This window comes from Cervus canadensis, chromosome 11, assembly GCF_019320065.1.
Source record: "Cervus canadensis isolate Bull #8, Minnesota chromosome 11, ASM1932006v1, whole genome shotgun sequence".
Lineage (NCBI taxonomy): Eukaryota > Metazoa > Chordata > Mammalia > Artiodactyla > Cervidae > Cervus > Cervus canadensis.
This window is the reverse complement of record NC_057396.1, coordinates 72,653,991-72,668,367: the sequence shown is the minus strand read 5'-3', so window position 1 is coordinate 72,668,367 and position 14,377 is coordinate 72,653,991. Positions and strand designations below refer to the sequence as shown.

The window sequence follows — 14,377 nt, the reverse complement described above, 5'->3', positions numbered from 1 at the left end:
GTATTCTTGCCTGGGAAATCCCATGGACAGAGGAGCCTGGTGGGTTGCAATTCATGGGGTCACAAAGAGTCGGATAAGACTAAGCACTGAGCTGAATTAAAACTTATGGTAATTAATAGTCTTCATCTCTCCTCAAAAAGATCGTCTTCCCTGAGAGAGTTTGAATGGGTTTTACTTTATTTTCAAGTATTGATTTCCTAGAAAATTATAAGCTAATAAACCTTGGTGTTATTTTTATGAATTTAGAAAACTTCCAAAAATAATAGAAAAAATTTTCAGTTGAACGTGTTTTAATTTTTCCCCAAACACATCATTTCCAAAGGCCTTTCTTTCCTTATTTTCTTCTTTCCCATGTATTTCTGAAGATTCAGTTGCTTCCAATGTGCTATATGAGCAAAATAAATAATAGCAAATGCGTACTGAGGATTTACTGGGTGTCATATACTAAGGGTTCTCTTTCATCTTAACAAGGTCCTAGTGAGAAAGGCACTAAGTCTCCTAAATTTACCTATGAGTTAAATCAATAACAGATAACTAATTTATAATGTGCCTAATGTTTTGAGGTGTTTGTTGGCAAACTGGCCCCATATAAGGAGGCAGGGAGAGACTGAAAAAAGAGTCAGACCGCTCCAGTTTGGAGGTGGCACTTTTACTAAACAAGGGGCCTTACATGGGGGCTTGTCATGGATGGTTCCAAGACAAGCAGATCTTTGCATCTTTATGTCAGAAAATTAAGATCATATACAGGCCTTTCCTGGGTTCATTCACATATTCAGCCCAGATGGTCTCAACAACACCTTATTTTCTCAAGTCTGCATCCTTGAAAATGTCTCCAGCTATGGGGGTGATATTGTTTAGTCACTCAGTCGTGTCCGACTCTGCAGCCCCGTGGACTGCAGCAAGCCAGGTTTCCCTGTCCTTCACTATCTCCCAGAGCTTGCTCAAAATCACTTCCATTGAGTGGGTGATGCCATCCAACCATCCGGTCCTCTGTCATCCCTTTCTCCTCCTGCCTTCTATCTTTCCCAGCATCAGAGTCTTTTCCATTGAGTCAACTGTTCACATTAGGTGGCCAGAGGATTGGAGCTTCTGCTTTAGCATCAGTCCTTCCAATGAATATTCAGGGCTGATTTCCTTTAGGATGGACTAAACAAAGTGATCATATGGATCACAGCCTTATCTAACTCAATGAAACTATGAGCCATGCCATGTATGACCACTCAAGATGGACGAGTCATGGAGGAGAGTTCTGACAATATGTGGTCCACTGGAGAAGGGAATGGTAAACCTCTTCAACATTCTTGCCTTGAGAACCCCATGAACAGTATGAAAAGGCAAAAATTGGGACAATAAATGGAACTCAAATTCAAGAATGGGAGGACAAATGAGGAACTTCTGATGCTCAGGCCCATCTCATTGCTCTAGCAGTGGTCGTGTCCTCTCAATGACCGACACCAGGCAGAGAGGACAGTACCTATAAAAGTCAGAAGGGTAGCTACTTCTAGGGGACAGAAGCAGTGAGGACAGGAAGGAACGGATATTAGACTTTGGAGATTACTATTGTGCTCTATTTCTTGATTCAGGTACAGAGTACAGGTTTATTGCCTTCATAGTTCTGTCTTTCTGTCTCTGTTTTGTTTTTGTTTTTCATTTCTTTATGGATTATATGTCATAATTAATATATGAAAAAATCTGTAAGATGCCTTAAAACCATACATAAGTCAGTGAAACACCCAAGGCAGAGTGTAAGGTTAGATATGTCTTTAAAGAATTAACTTGAAAGCAAATTTAGGTATTTCCTATCTAGTCTTCATGTACAAATATCATAAGCAAATTATTTTTTTTTAATTCATAGTCAGTCTTAGAATTGCCTAATCTATATAACATAGCAACAGTTTCTTTAAGCTAATATGTTTTTAATCACATAAGTCCCTACCAAATCTCAGAGTGACCAATGGAATTGTCATTTTTCTCATAATTTTTCGACTCATCATCTCTGACATTTATAAAGTAAATAATTTGGGCTCTGTGATTTGAAAGTTAATTGAGTTCTACAATTCCCAAGTCCACTTTTACTTCCACATAGAGGTTTTAACACATTGAGTAGGGGAAATTAATTATGCTTCTCTTCTGAAAACATCTTTTGGTACCAAACCCTTCTCATGGCCTTTTTCATCTCTGTGTTTCTCAGAGTGTAGATTAAAGGATTGAACATAGGAGCAATGATGGTATAAAAGAGAGAAAATATTTTTTCCTCAGGGAAAGTGGTAGGGGGTCTGAGGTAGGCAAAGATTGAAGGACCAAAAAATAAGATAACCACAGTGATGTGAGACCCACAGGTAGAGAGGGCTTTGCACCTTCCTTCAGCTGAGTGGTTTCTTAAGTTGAATAATATAATGACATAGGACCCAAACAAGAGAACAAAGGTTACTAAGGCAACCATTCCTGAACTGGCAACCACCAGGACACCAGTGATGTAGGTATCAGTACAGGCAACTTTCAACAAAGGAAAAATGTCACAATAGTAGTGGTCAATTTCATTGGGGCCACAGAAGGGCAAACTGACTATCATAGAGAACTGAGAAAAGGCATGGACAGCCCCACCAGCCCAAGCAGCCACGATAAGGAGGCTGCATCTTGTCCTGTTCATGATAATCGTGTAGTGGAGAGGCTTGCAGATGGCAACACAGCGGTCAAAGGCCATGACTGTAAGGACAAAGACCTTGATGATGCCAAAAAATTGCATGGTGAAGACCTGCAGCGTGCAGTTGCCGTAAGAGATGGTTTTCCTTCCCAGGAGCAGGTCACTGATCAGTGTGGGTGTCACACAAGAGGTATAGCAGATGTCCATGGAGGATAAGTGGTTGAGGAGATAGTACATTGGTTGGTGAAAAAGGACACTGCATTGGATGGAGACAAGGATCAGAAGGTTTCCCACCAACAGGGCAACATAACAGAATAAGAAGAACACAAAGCAAAACATCTGTATTTTCTGGTCAGAGGCCCCGTAAAAATGAATTCCGATACATTCCTCTGATTTTCCATATGGTGAGTTTAATGTGTATTATGCAAAAAATGGTTGAGTACCTGAAAGAAAAATCAGCACATGCATTTGGATGAAACACAGTAAAACAATAGCAAGTTTACTATAAAATTATAACCATAAACATATCATTGAAGCAGATTCATAAGGTATTTACTGTACTTATTATGGGAAATTATAGACTTTTTGCCCCATAGCTTCCTTTTGTTTAGAAATATTTACAATCTAAAGAACTGGTATAAATCAAAAGAGATAATACAGAAGACAACTTTAGACAAACTTTGTGGTCAGATACACGTGGTGGTATTTGAGGCAATGATATTAATAAATTAATTAGTCAATAGTTATACATGTTATGTAACTAACACATAATGTTAAAGGCATTGAAGAAGAAATGAAGTCTCTCAGTCATGTCCGACTATTTGCAACCCTATGAACTGTAGCCTACAAGGCTCCTCCATCTACGGGACATTCCAGGCAAGAGTACTGGAGTGGGTGAGCAAAATGAAGGCTAGAGACAATGCACCATGAGTGTCTCACCCATTGATGATGAATCCGCTGTCCTAAGTAGGTTTGCAAAAGCTAGTACACCTACCTTAGTCTGCATCTGATGTTATAAACAAATCTGTGCCCCAGATGTCTATAAAGAATTCTTTCATAGCAAGAATATATTGAAACCATCAATTCTAGTAACTATCAAAATCAATACCTATGTGTTTTATAGTCTTGGAAACTCTTATACATGCCATAGAATTAACAGGTAGACATTTAAAATATGATCTGTACTATGGAACATCAACTCTATTTTAAACTATTCAAAAGTCTACCACTACAATATTGTAAAGTAATTAGCCTCCAATTAAAATAAATAATTTGGCCACAGCAATCAGAGCAGAAAAAGAAGTAAAAGGAATGCAGATAGGAAAAGAAGAAGTGAAACTCTCACTGTTTGCAGATGACATGATCCTCTACATAGAAAACCCTAAAGACTCTACCAGAAAATTACTAGAGCTAATCAATGAATATAGTAAAGTTGCAGGATATAAAATTAACACACAGAAATCCCTTGCATTCCTATATACTAACAATGAAAAAACAGAAAGAGAAATTAAAGAAACAATACCATTCACCATTGCAACAAAAAGAATAAAATACTTAGGAGTATATCTACCTAAAGAAACAAAAGACCTATACATAGAAAACTATAAAACACTGATGAAAGAAATCAAAGAGGACACAAACAGATGGAGAAACATACCGTGTTCATGGATTGGAAGAATCAATATTGTCAAAATGGCTATTCTACCCAAAACAATCTATAGATTCAATGCAATCCCTATCAAGCTACCAACGGTATTTTTCACAGAACTAGACCAAAGAATTTCACAATTTGTATGGAAATACAAAAAACCTCGAATAGCCAAAGTAATCTTGAGAAAGAAGAATGGAACTGGAGGAATCAACCTGCCTGACTTCAGACTCTACTACAAAGCCACAGTCATCAAGACAGTATGGTACTGGCACAAAGACAGAAATATAGATCAATGGAACAGAATAGAAAGCCCAGAGATAAATCCACGAACCTATGGACACCTTATCTTTGACAAAGGAGGCAAGGATATACAATGGAAAAAAGACAACCTCTTTAACAAGTGGTGCTGGGAAAACTGGTCAACCACTTGTAAAAGAATGAAACTAGAACACTTTCTAACACCATACACAAAAATAAACTCAAAATGGATTAAAGATCTAAATGTAAGACCAGAAACTATAAAACTCCTAGAGGAGAACATAGGCAAAACACTCTCCGACATAAATCACAGCAAGATCCTCTATGACCCACCTCCCAGAATATTGGAAATAAAAGCAAAACTAAACAAATGGGACCTAATGAAACTTAAAAGCTTTTGCACTACAAAGGAAACTATAAGTAAGGTGAAAAGGCAGCCGTCAGATTGGGAGAAAATAATAGCAAATGAAGAAACAGACAAAGGATTAATCTCAAAAATATACAAGCAACTCCTGCAGCTCAATTCCAGAAAAATAAATGACCCAATCAAAAAATGGGCCAAAGAACTAAACAGACATTTCTCCAAAGAAGACATACAGATGGCTAACAAACACATGAAAAGATGCTCAACATCACTCATTATTAGAGAAATGCAAATCAAAACCACAATGAGGTACCATTACACGCCAGTCAGGATGGCTGCTATCCAAAAGTCTACAAGCAATAAATGCTGGAGAGGGTGTGGAGAAAAGGGAACCCTCTTACACTGTTGGTGGGAATGCAAACTAGTACAGCCGCTATGGAAAACAGTGTGGAGATTTCTTAAAAAACTGGAAATAGAACTGCCATATGACCCAGCAATACCACTTCTGGGCATACACACTGAGGAAACCAGATCTGAAAGAGACACGTGCACCCCAATGTTCATCGCAGCACTGTTTATAATAGCCAGGACATGGAAGCAACCTAGATGCCCATCAGCAGATGAATGGATAAGGAAGCTGTGGTACATATACACCATGGAATATTACTCAGCCATTAAAAAGAATTCATTTGAATCAGTCCTAATAGATGGATGAAACTGGAGCCCCTTATACAGAGTGAAGTAAGCCAGAAAGATAAAGAACATTACAGCATATTAACACATATATATGGAATTTAGAAAGAAGGTAACGATAACCCTATATGCAAAATGGAAAAAGAGACACAGAAATACAGAACAGACTTTTGAACTCTGTGGGAGAATGTGAGGGTGGGATATTTCAAAAGAACAGCATGTATACTATGTAGGGTGAAACAGATCACCAGCCCAGGTGGGATGCATGAGACAAGTGCTCGGGCCTGGTGCACTGGGAAGACCCAGAGGAATCGGGTGGAGAGGGAGGTGGGAGGGGGGATCGGGATGGGGAATACGTGTAAATCTATGGCTGATTCATATCAATGTATGACCAAAAAAAAATAAATAAATTTTAAAAAAAGGTAAAAAAATAAAATAAAATAAAATAAATAAATTTTTATTAAAAAAAAAAGTCTAAATTTTCAAAGGAGACATTTTCAGTTTGTACTTACTTTAAGGATAATTATCAACCACAGAATGTTTTCCAGTTAAACTTAACTAATGAAAACTGAAAAATTTTATGTGGGATAGGATTCTACCTATCTTCAACTTACTGTTACTTAACTGATGAGTTGAAATAATTTTTATTTCCAGATACATTTATTTAGCTAAAACTATTTACTTAAAAATAAGTATTATATAAGTAGACTTTGAACAGTTTTAAAGATAGAATTCACTTAACTAATCTCTGATTTTAAATAGAAGAGACTCAGGCCAAGAGAATTTGGGGACTTCCCTGGTGGTCCGGTGGTTTAGCATCTGTCTTCCAATGCAGAGGACGTGGGTTCAATCCTTGGTCAGAGAACTAAGATACCCAATGCTGCATAGCAACTAAGGCTTCCCACAGCTGCTACTGAACCTGCACACCACAGCCTCAATGAAAAGGTCCTGCATGCTGCAGCAAAGTTTACATAACACAAATAAGACCTGATGTGGCCAAATAAAAAAAAATAAATAAAAAATCAACTCTCATACTTAAAAAAAAAAATAACAGAATCTAACTAACTTCTCAGTGTTGGAAAATAATATAATTACATAAGGAACAAATAAGAGAACAAAGGTAGCTAAGGGGCAGCCATCCCTCAATGAACAACGACTGTGAATGTTCAGAGACAAAGCTCCTGATTCTCCCTCATCTGGGGCTTCACGTCATGCTTGAGAGCTGAGAGAAATGCAGGAAAACAGTGAAAGCACTCTTTTGAATTCCCATCTGAGTAGAAGAAAACATGCATGATGATGAGTTATTAGACTACTGGAAATTTTTCCAGTAGTCATGTATGGGTGTGAGAGTTGACCCATAAAGAAGGCTGAGCACCTAAGAATTGATGCTTCTGAACTGGGATGTTGGAGAAGACCCTTGAGAGTCCCGTGGACTGCAAGGAGATCCAACCAGTCCATCCTAAAGGAAATTGGTACTGAATATTCATTGGAAGGACTGATATTGAAACTGAGATTCCAATACTTTGGCCATCTGATGTGAAGAACTGACTCCTTGGAAAAAAACCCTGATGCTGGGAAAGATTGATGGCAGGAGGAGAAGAGGACAACAGGATGAGATGGCTAGATGGCATCACCGACTCGATGGACATGAGTTTGAGTAAGCTCCGGGAGTTGGTGATGGGCAGGGAGGCCTGGTGTGCTGTGGTTCTTAGGGTCACAAAGAGTTGGACACAACTGAGTGATTGAATTAACTAACTAACTGATCTGATCTTACTATTAATGGAGGGGAAAAGGGAAAGGGAAAGCTCAGAAGAGGAGAATTATTGTCATATAAACTGTTCTGATCACAGAGATATTAAGGAAAACTCCCAAGTAGAAATTAGTCAAAATGGATGAAATAAAGAGTATTCAGCAATCTCTGAATACACAAAACAGCGGTGACACAGAAAGAGGTAATGATGCTGAGTGGCTATAAACAAGCAAACACAAAAACTGACCAGTGTCACCCTTGAGCTAACTGCTTACTCTTTCTAAACCTCACCTTATTCCTCTTATATCTACGACATCATGCCAGAATTCAGATTTCTAATGAGGACTGCACGAGGTGATTTGAAGTAAACCAGTGACAGCGTGATATTTAAAACATACTTTTCTTTTACAGTGTTTCCTCTTTGAGTGATTGGTTTAGAAACACAGAATTGTCATGTATATTTACACAAAGTCGAATGGAAAAATAAAGACAAAAATGAAGAAATACACATGCACGTGATAACTATGATCAGGTAAACTTTAATTTTAACTCTATGTTAGTGAAAACATTTAAGCTAGCTTAATAAGATTGTTTCTCATAAGGAATATTTAATCCTACTTACTAACTTGATATCTTACACTATAAAAATATTGTTATAAATTTACTTTACTCTTAGGTAGTACTGAATAAAAATTCTGAATGCCCTTTCTGTTAAGTTATTAGCATAAGGGTAAGAAGTTCTTATACTTAAAACTTCCACTGCATACTCAAATTTTTCTTTAATGTATCAGAATGTAGCATGGTATAAACTTACCTTAGCTGATTCTGGTCAGACTAGTCTATTGTGAGATGCCAGATTTTGAAATACAAGAAATTCTTCATGACTGTAGATATTGAAGCATAATCTACTATATGTCTTAATGGTAATATGAAGGAATGCATATAAACATAAAAATAGGGCACAATGAAATTCACTGCCAATTATTAGAAAATGTTTTAACTTTGTATTATTTTAGTAAGAACTTTGCTTACATGTAATGCACCATTAAAACTAAGGCATGATAAATCATTTTATAGTAAACAAATTATCATATACTGCAAAAGAAGTTACAGGCTCTAGAATAAAATTATATAAAATAATTATAAAGAAGATATAATTAGCCTAGCACATGTTTGATGGGGCTCAGGCAGTAAAGAATCCACTTGCAATGTGGGATACCCGGGTTTGATCCCTAGGTCAGAAAGATACCCTGGAGAAGGGATTGACAATTCACTTCAGTATTCTTGCCTGGAGAATTCAATGGACAGAGGAGTCTGGCAGGCTATAGTCCTTGAGTTCGCAAAGAGTCGAGCAAGACTGAATGACTAACACTTTGATAATTTCCAAAATCCAGGCGCTATGAGTAATACACTGCCATATCTGAGTGGCTATCAGGTTAGTTTTAGTTTGATCAAGAATTTTACCCTAGATGCCTACTTTGCCAATCCATCCCTAGGATCAAAATCTGAAATAAAATGTGATAAATTACATTTCATAAATAACTTATAAACTAATAATTCAGATACATCCAGACTAATTTTCTGCAAATATTTTGGAAATTTCAATACATCTCAAAAACTCTACAGGCTTGTAAGGGAAATGGACTGTTAGAACTACTGTGTACATCTTTATGCCCCCAGGAAAGCAAGCTAGGAAGTTCAAATGCCAACTGAACATCTCAATACTAATTCACTAAAAATAAATAAAAACTGTGCTTAAATCCCTTCAAAAGCTAACACAGGTATTCAGGCCCTATTCATTGCATGCTTATGCCTGAAGAAAATTTGATTCAAAAGAACAGAATATAAATGAAACTAACAACCATAAATTAACAGGTCCTTGAGAGTTCTAAGTGATTATGTCCCCAAAGGCATGTTCTAAACAGATCCAAGTCAAATGTTGCTGAGTCACTGTCCTTGGCAATGTCCTTGCTTCCACTGGGAGGAGGAGTTCCATACTTTATCTTGATTCAGGTGTATTTTCCCAGGGGTCCTAAAAAGGCTATAGGCAAAGTAGTTCAGGGAAATCTGACTGCGCTGCTCTTCCAGCTTTCTGAAGATTAGGAAGAAAACTGATATAGCATGTACTATATGTACTAGGCTGGCTTTCAGGAAAATCTGAGCTGAGGTAGGGCAGAGAACCAATCACAGGCATTTTACACTCTGAGTATGGACCGTTATCAAGATCCTAGCTGTGCAGAGTGGATAAATCAATATAATTGATGACCTTCAATATTATAACTGGTACAAAATTACTTGTTTCAAGGTGAAGGAGTCTTTTGGGGCCTAGAAAAGAAAACAACAGTCTCAAAGGCCCCTTGTCGAATCCTCTAACTTCGGAGAAAACAAATCAGAACTTTAGTTCCACCCTGATGCTCCAGGCCGGTTGCATCTATCTGGAACTTATGACCCCCTGTCCAGAAACTTTCCACCCCCTACACCTGCCCAGAAGACTTATCGCCCCCTGCCCAAATACAAATGTCATCTCAACAAAAGAATACTCAAAATATCCCGGCTGATTAACGTTTCCCTTATCGCCTCCACACACCTCCCTATAAATATGAAGCCTCCCTGATCCCTCTCAGCGCTCAGCCTGGTCATTAGGCCGACTGTCACCCCTCCTCGCCTAAATAAAGGTAACCTACTTCTGTTGAGGTCGTCTTTCCTTTTCTGCCTTGCCCAAACTATGCCTTACACAAGGGACAAATTTGCCAGAATAGATGGTTTGGGAATGGAAGATGAGAAAAGAAAAGAGAAAAGAATAAACAGTCTTTTTCTCCAAAAGAAAAAGGAAAAATCAGAGGAAGGAAACACTCAAAATATAGCAAAACTTCTATCCTGTTTCCTCTCCAGTTTTTTTTTTTTTTTTCCCCTTGAAACTGAATATTTACAGGTTTATTCAGCCTCATCAACACATACTGGCATTTGAATAGTCTCCCTCTGAAACAAATGCATAAGTATATACTTTTTCAGGAATTTAAAACTTAAGAAAATTGCAATTTATTGTATCAGACTTGATTCAATACTGCTAAGATCAAACTACTTAGCAAATTAATAATAATAAAATAATTTATTGAGAGATTATTGGGTAGTTCATGTTCACTATTTTATTTAATATGAATGAGTGAGTATAAGTCACTCAGCCGTGTCTGACTCTTTGCAACCCCAGGGACTATACAGTCCATGGAATTCTCCAGGCCAGAATACTGGAGTGGATGCCTTTCCCTTCTCCTGGGGATCTTCCTGACCCAGGGATTGAACCCAGGTCTCGCGCATTGCAGGAGGATTCTTTTTCAACTGAGCCACCAGGGAAGCCCCTTAATATGAATAAGAATGCATATTTTGACCTAAGTACTATTACCTCTGAACTTCCCAAATGATGGCTCAGTGGCCACCTTTTATTTTTTTTTTTCCAACAATGCCAATTCCATTCTTTTATTCCCTCCTACCACAAACATTTAACTGCCCTTTTGCAACCTGAATTTACATAAGCAAATTGCAAAGGAAAAACAGGCATTCTTTTATCCTCCAAAATGCATGTATGAAATATAACACAAACCCTAGTATTAATACACAAACAAGCTTAGCTGAAGCTTCATGGAAATTCCTTAAAATTAACATGACAGTTTAAATATTTGTGCCTCTAAAGGTTTGCACAGTCTACTATACATAGTTGTTTCAGAAGCAGTTAAGACATTTAATTAATCACTGGATAAAAAAGCTTCAACAAAAAAGCTCTAACAATTGTGTGACATTTAAGTTACTTACACTTAAACATTTAGGGTCCTGATTCACAAAACCTAGCGCATGTCATGATTTATTTATGAGTTTTGCAGAGAAGGTAAGTAGTATAAAGAATATTTCCCAGGTAAAATCTAGAACGAATGGCTTTTAGAAGAATATCTGCAATATGCTTACTGGAAATTAGAGAAAAAGTAACAAAACAAAAACTGTAATGCAGGAGATGCAGGAGACAGGAGTTCGAACCCTGGGATGGGAAGATGCCCTGGAGGAGGAAAGGGAAATCCACTCCAGTATTCTTGCCTGGGAAAATCCCATGGACAGAGTGAAGGAGGAAACAGACAGAACAGGCTCCATCTTGAAAGTAGGACTCCATCTTGGGCCAGACTGTGGACTTTGAGCTGGATGCCCAGTATTTATAGAAAAGAGTTACCAACTGGAAAACCAGACCCACCCTCCCACCCGATGGAAGAGCCCCAGGGCTCGCACCTAGACTCTCCATCGCTAAAAGAATACCCTAATTATCTGTGTAACCGAATAGAATCATGCATCCTATTATGTTTGTTGGGGTATGACCACAGGCCTATTGATAATTGTCCACTGTTAACTACCTAGGCTTAAGGCATACGAATCATGGGTTTAAGGCGTAGGAATCACAGGTTAACTTTGATTGCATCTTTCTTTTCATTTGTTCAGACTAGCTTCAGAGAATTTGGGGAGGTGGGTTTGAGTACTACACTTTGGGTATACAAGGTTTTCACAAAAGCTGGTCGGGATTCTTGGCTAAGAGGAGTCTCTGCCCTGGACCCGCTAGTGTAATAAGCTGCACTCCACTATCTGCATTGTCCTTCTGAGTGAGTCTGCTTCCTGGAACGCGTGGCTAAAACAGGAGGAGCCTAGAAGGCTACAGTCCATGGGGTCACAGAGTCAGACACGACTCAGCACTCACACAGCACACATTATTACCTCTATTATGCACATGAGACACCACAGCTTTTAGAGGTTAAATAACAAACTCGACAACCAGTAAGCAACAGAATCAAGACCATGGGTATTTGTAAGGTTAATGCTTGCTTCTAGATTTTAAAAATCTAGTAACCCTGAGTAAATAAAATATCCTATCATTAAAAGGAAGTATGTTTTATAATAAAAAATCTATAAGTACTAGTAATTGAGTTTCAGGAAGAGAAAAGCCAATTAAATCAAAACCATATGGAAATGAGGATATATTGTTACAAAATTAATGACATAATTGACAGTTCTAAGTAGAGAATACAAATCGCAAAGGTTGATTCTTGATAGAATTAATCAAGCAGAAAATTTTATTAAGATGAATTAAGAGAAAATAGAGAAAAAGGAGAAAAACAAACGCAAATTTTCAATGGAGAAATAGGGCTCATATATTTTTGAAAGTAGTATAAAATTATACAAAAGTGTTGAAACAATTTGGTAATGTATGCACCAGCTCCATATGCTATGTTCCGACAATTCTACTTCCAGATGTTTATGATACTATAGAATTGAGTGACTAATTACCAGGTGTCATCATTTAGATGCAGGTATATAATGTCACGAAATCATACTTGAGATTAGAGACACAATATGTCACATGAGCAGGTGGCTCACACTTAGAGCACCTAGGCCTTGTTGTAATATGTTTCAAAGAGCAGATAAGCAAATAAGCACAAAACAAGCTCAAAGAAAATTTAAGTATCTTTGGACTTAAAATGAGATTTATAGCCATTTCAAGGTCAGGGCCCTCAGACTCTAGGCTAGTATTCTTACAATATGTACCTGTGTGGATGAAGCACATGGGGTAAGAATCCCAGCAAACTGGACAGATCAGTGTTTAGGAAAGTAAATGTGCCATAAAGCTCCTTTCAATGGGCTGAAAGACTCGCATATGAAACCTCTCAACCACACCTAGAATATTTATTACTTATCAATAATTAAACTAGGAACTTCATATGGACTATATGCAAAGTTATGTGGGTAAACTATTATTTAATATAACTTAAGAGCGATGTATTTTAAAATGTATATATATGCGTGTATATATGTATATATATGTATATATGGAAGTGACAGAAGATGAGATGGTTAGATGGCATCACCAACACAATGGGTATGATACTGAGCAAACTCCTGAGACAGTGAAGGACGGGGCGCCAGGCGGGCAACAGTGTGTGGAGCTGTAAGTGCATGGAGTGCATGGAGTTGCTAAGAGTTGGGCCTGACTCAGCAACTGAACAAAAGCAGTTCATTTATATGGATTTATATATACATACTGAAGTAGGAAATGGCAACCCACTCCAGTATTCTTGCCTGGAGAATCCCACAGCCAGAGGAGCCTGGAGGGCTACAGTCCATGGGGTCACAAAGAGGGACATGACTGAAGTGACTTAGCATGCACCATATGTATATAGATAGAGACAGAAATAAATATAGGTATAGCTATATAGATTGTTGTTGTTCAGTCACTAAGTTGTGCCTGACTCTTTTTGACCTCATGGAGTGTAGTCCACCAGGCTCCTCTGTCCATGAAATTTCCCAAGCAATACTGGAGTGGGTTGCCATTTCATTTTTCAGGGGATTTTCTGGATCCAGGGATCCAACCTGCACCTGCTGCTTGGCAGACCAGTTCTTTAACACTTAGCCACCTGGAAAGCCCCATGTAAATGGAGGGATTTTCTTAAATTACACATTGACAATAGTGAATATTTCTTAAATCTTCTGTTTTTCACTCACATGCTGAGAAAAACATAAACAGCTAATCTTACTTTAATATATTTTGTATGTGGCCTTGTGCAATATCATCAGATTTTTTGCCAATTCGTGAACCTTGAGAAAAGGAAAAAAAAAACACATGATAATAAAATTTATTTATTTATTTATTTGCATAGCATTTTTGTGATGGAATGAGAATTTCCCATCCAACTTCAATACCCTAAAGACCCCCACACCATATATACACATATATACACACACCATATATACACATACATATACACACATGTATATATATATATATATATATACATCATATATATACATATATACACAATCATTACACACAGACACACACAGCATGCATATACATTCTATATATCTATACTTTAAAGAAATCCAAATACTTTTGGAAAAAACATTACATTAAACCAGATCAAAAGGTACTATGAATGATTTGTCAAAGCTAATTTGCAATGGAATGGACAGAATATTTTCTCTTCATATTCC

At 37.5% G+C, this 14,377-nt stretch overlaps 1 pseudogene; it reads right to left on the bottom strand.

Annotated features, from left to right (window-relative positions):
* Positions 1 to 2,113: 2,113 nt before the first annotated feature.
* On the bottom strand, positions 2,114 to 3,045 carry LOC122450535 (annotated as a pseudogene).
* Between the last annotated feature and the right edge of the window lie 11,332 nt (positions 3,046 to 14,377).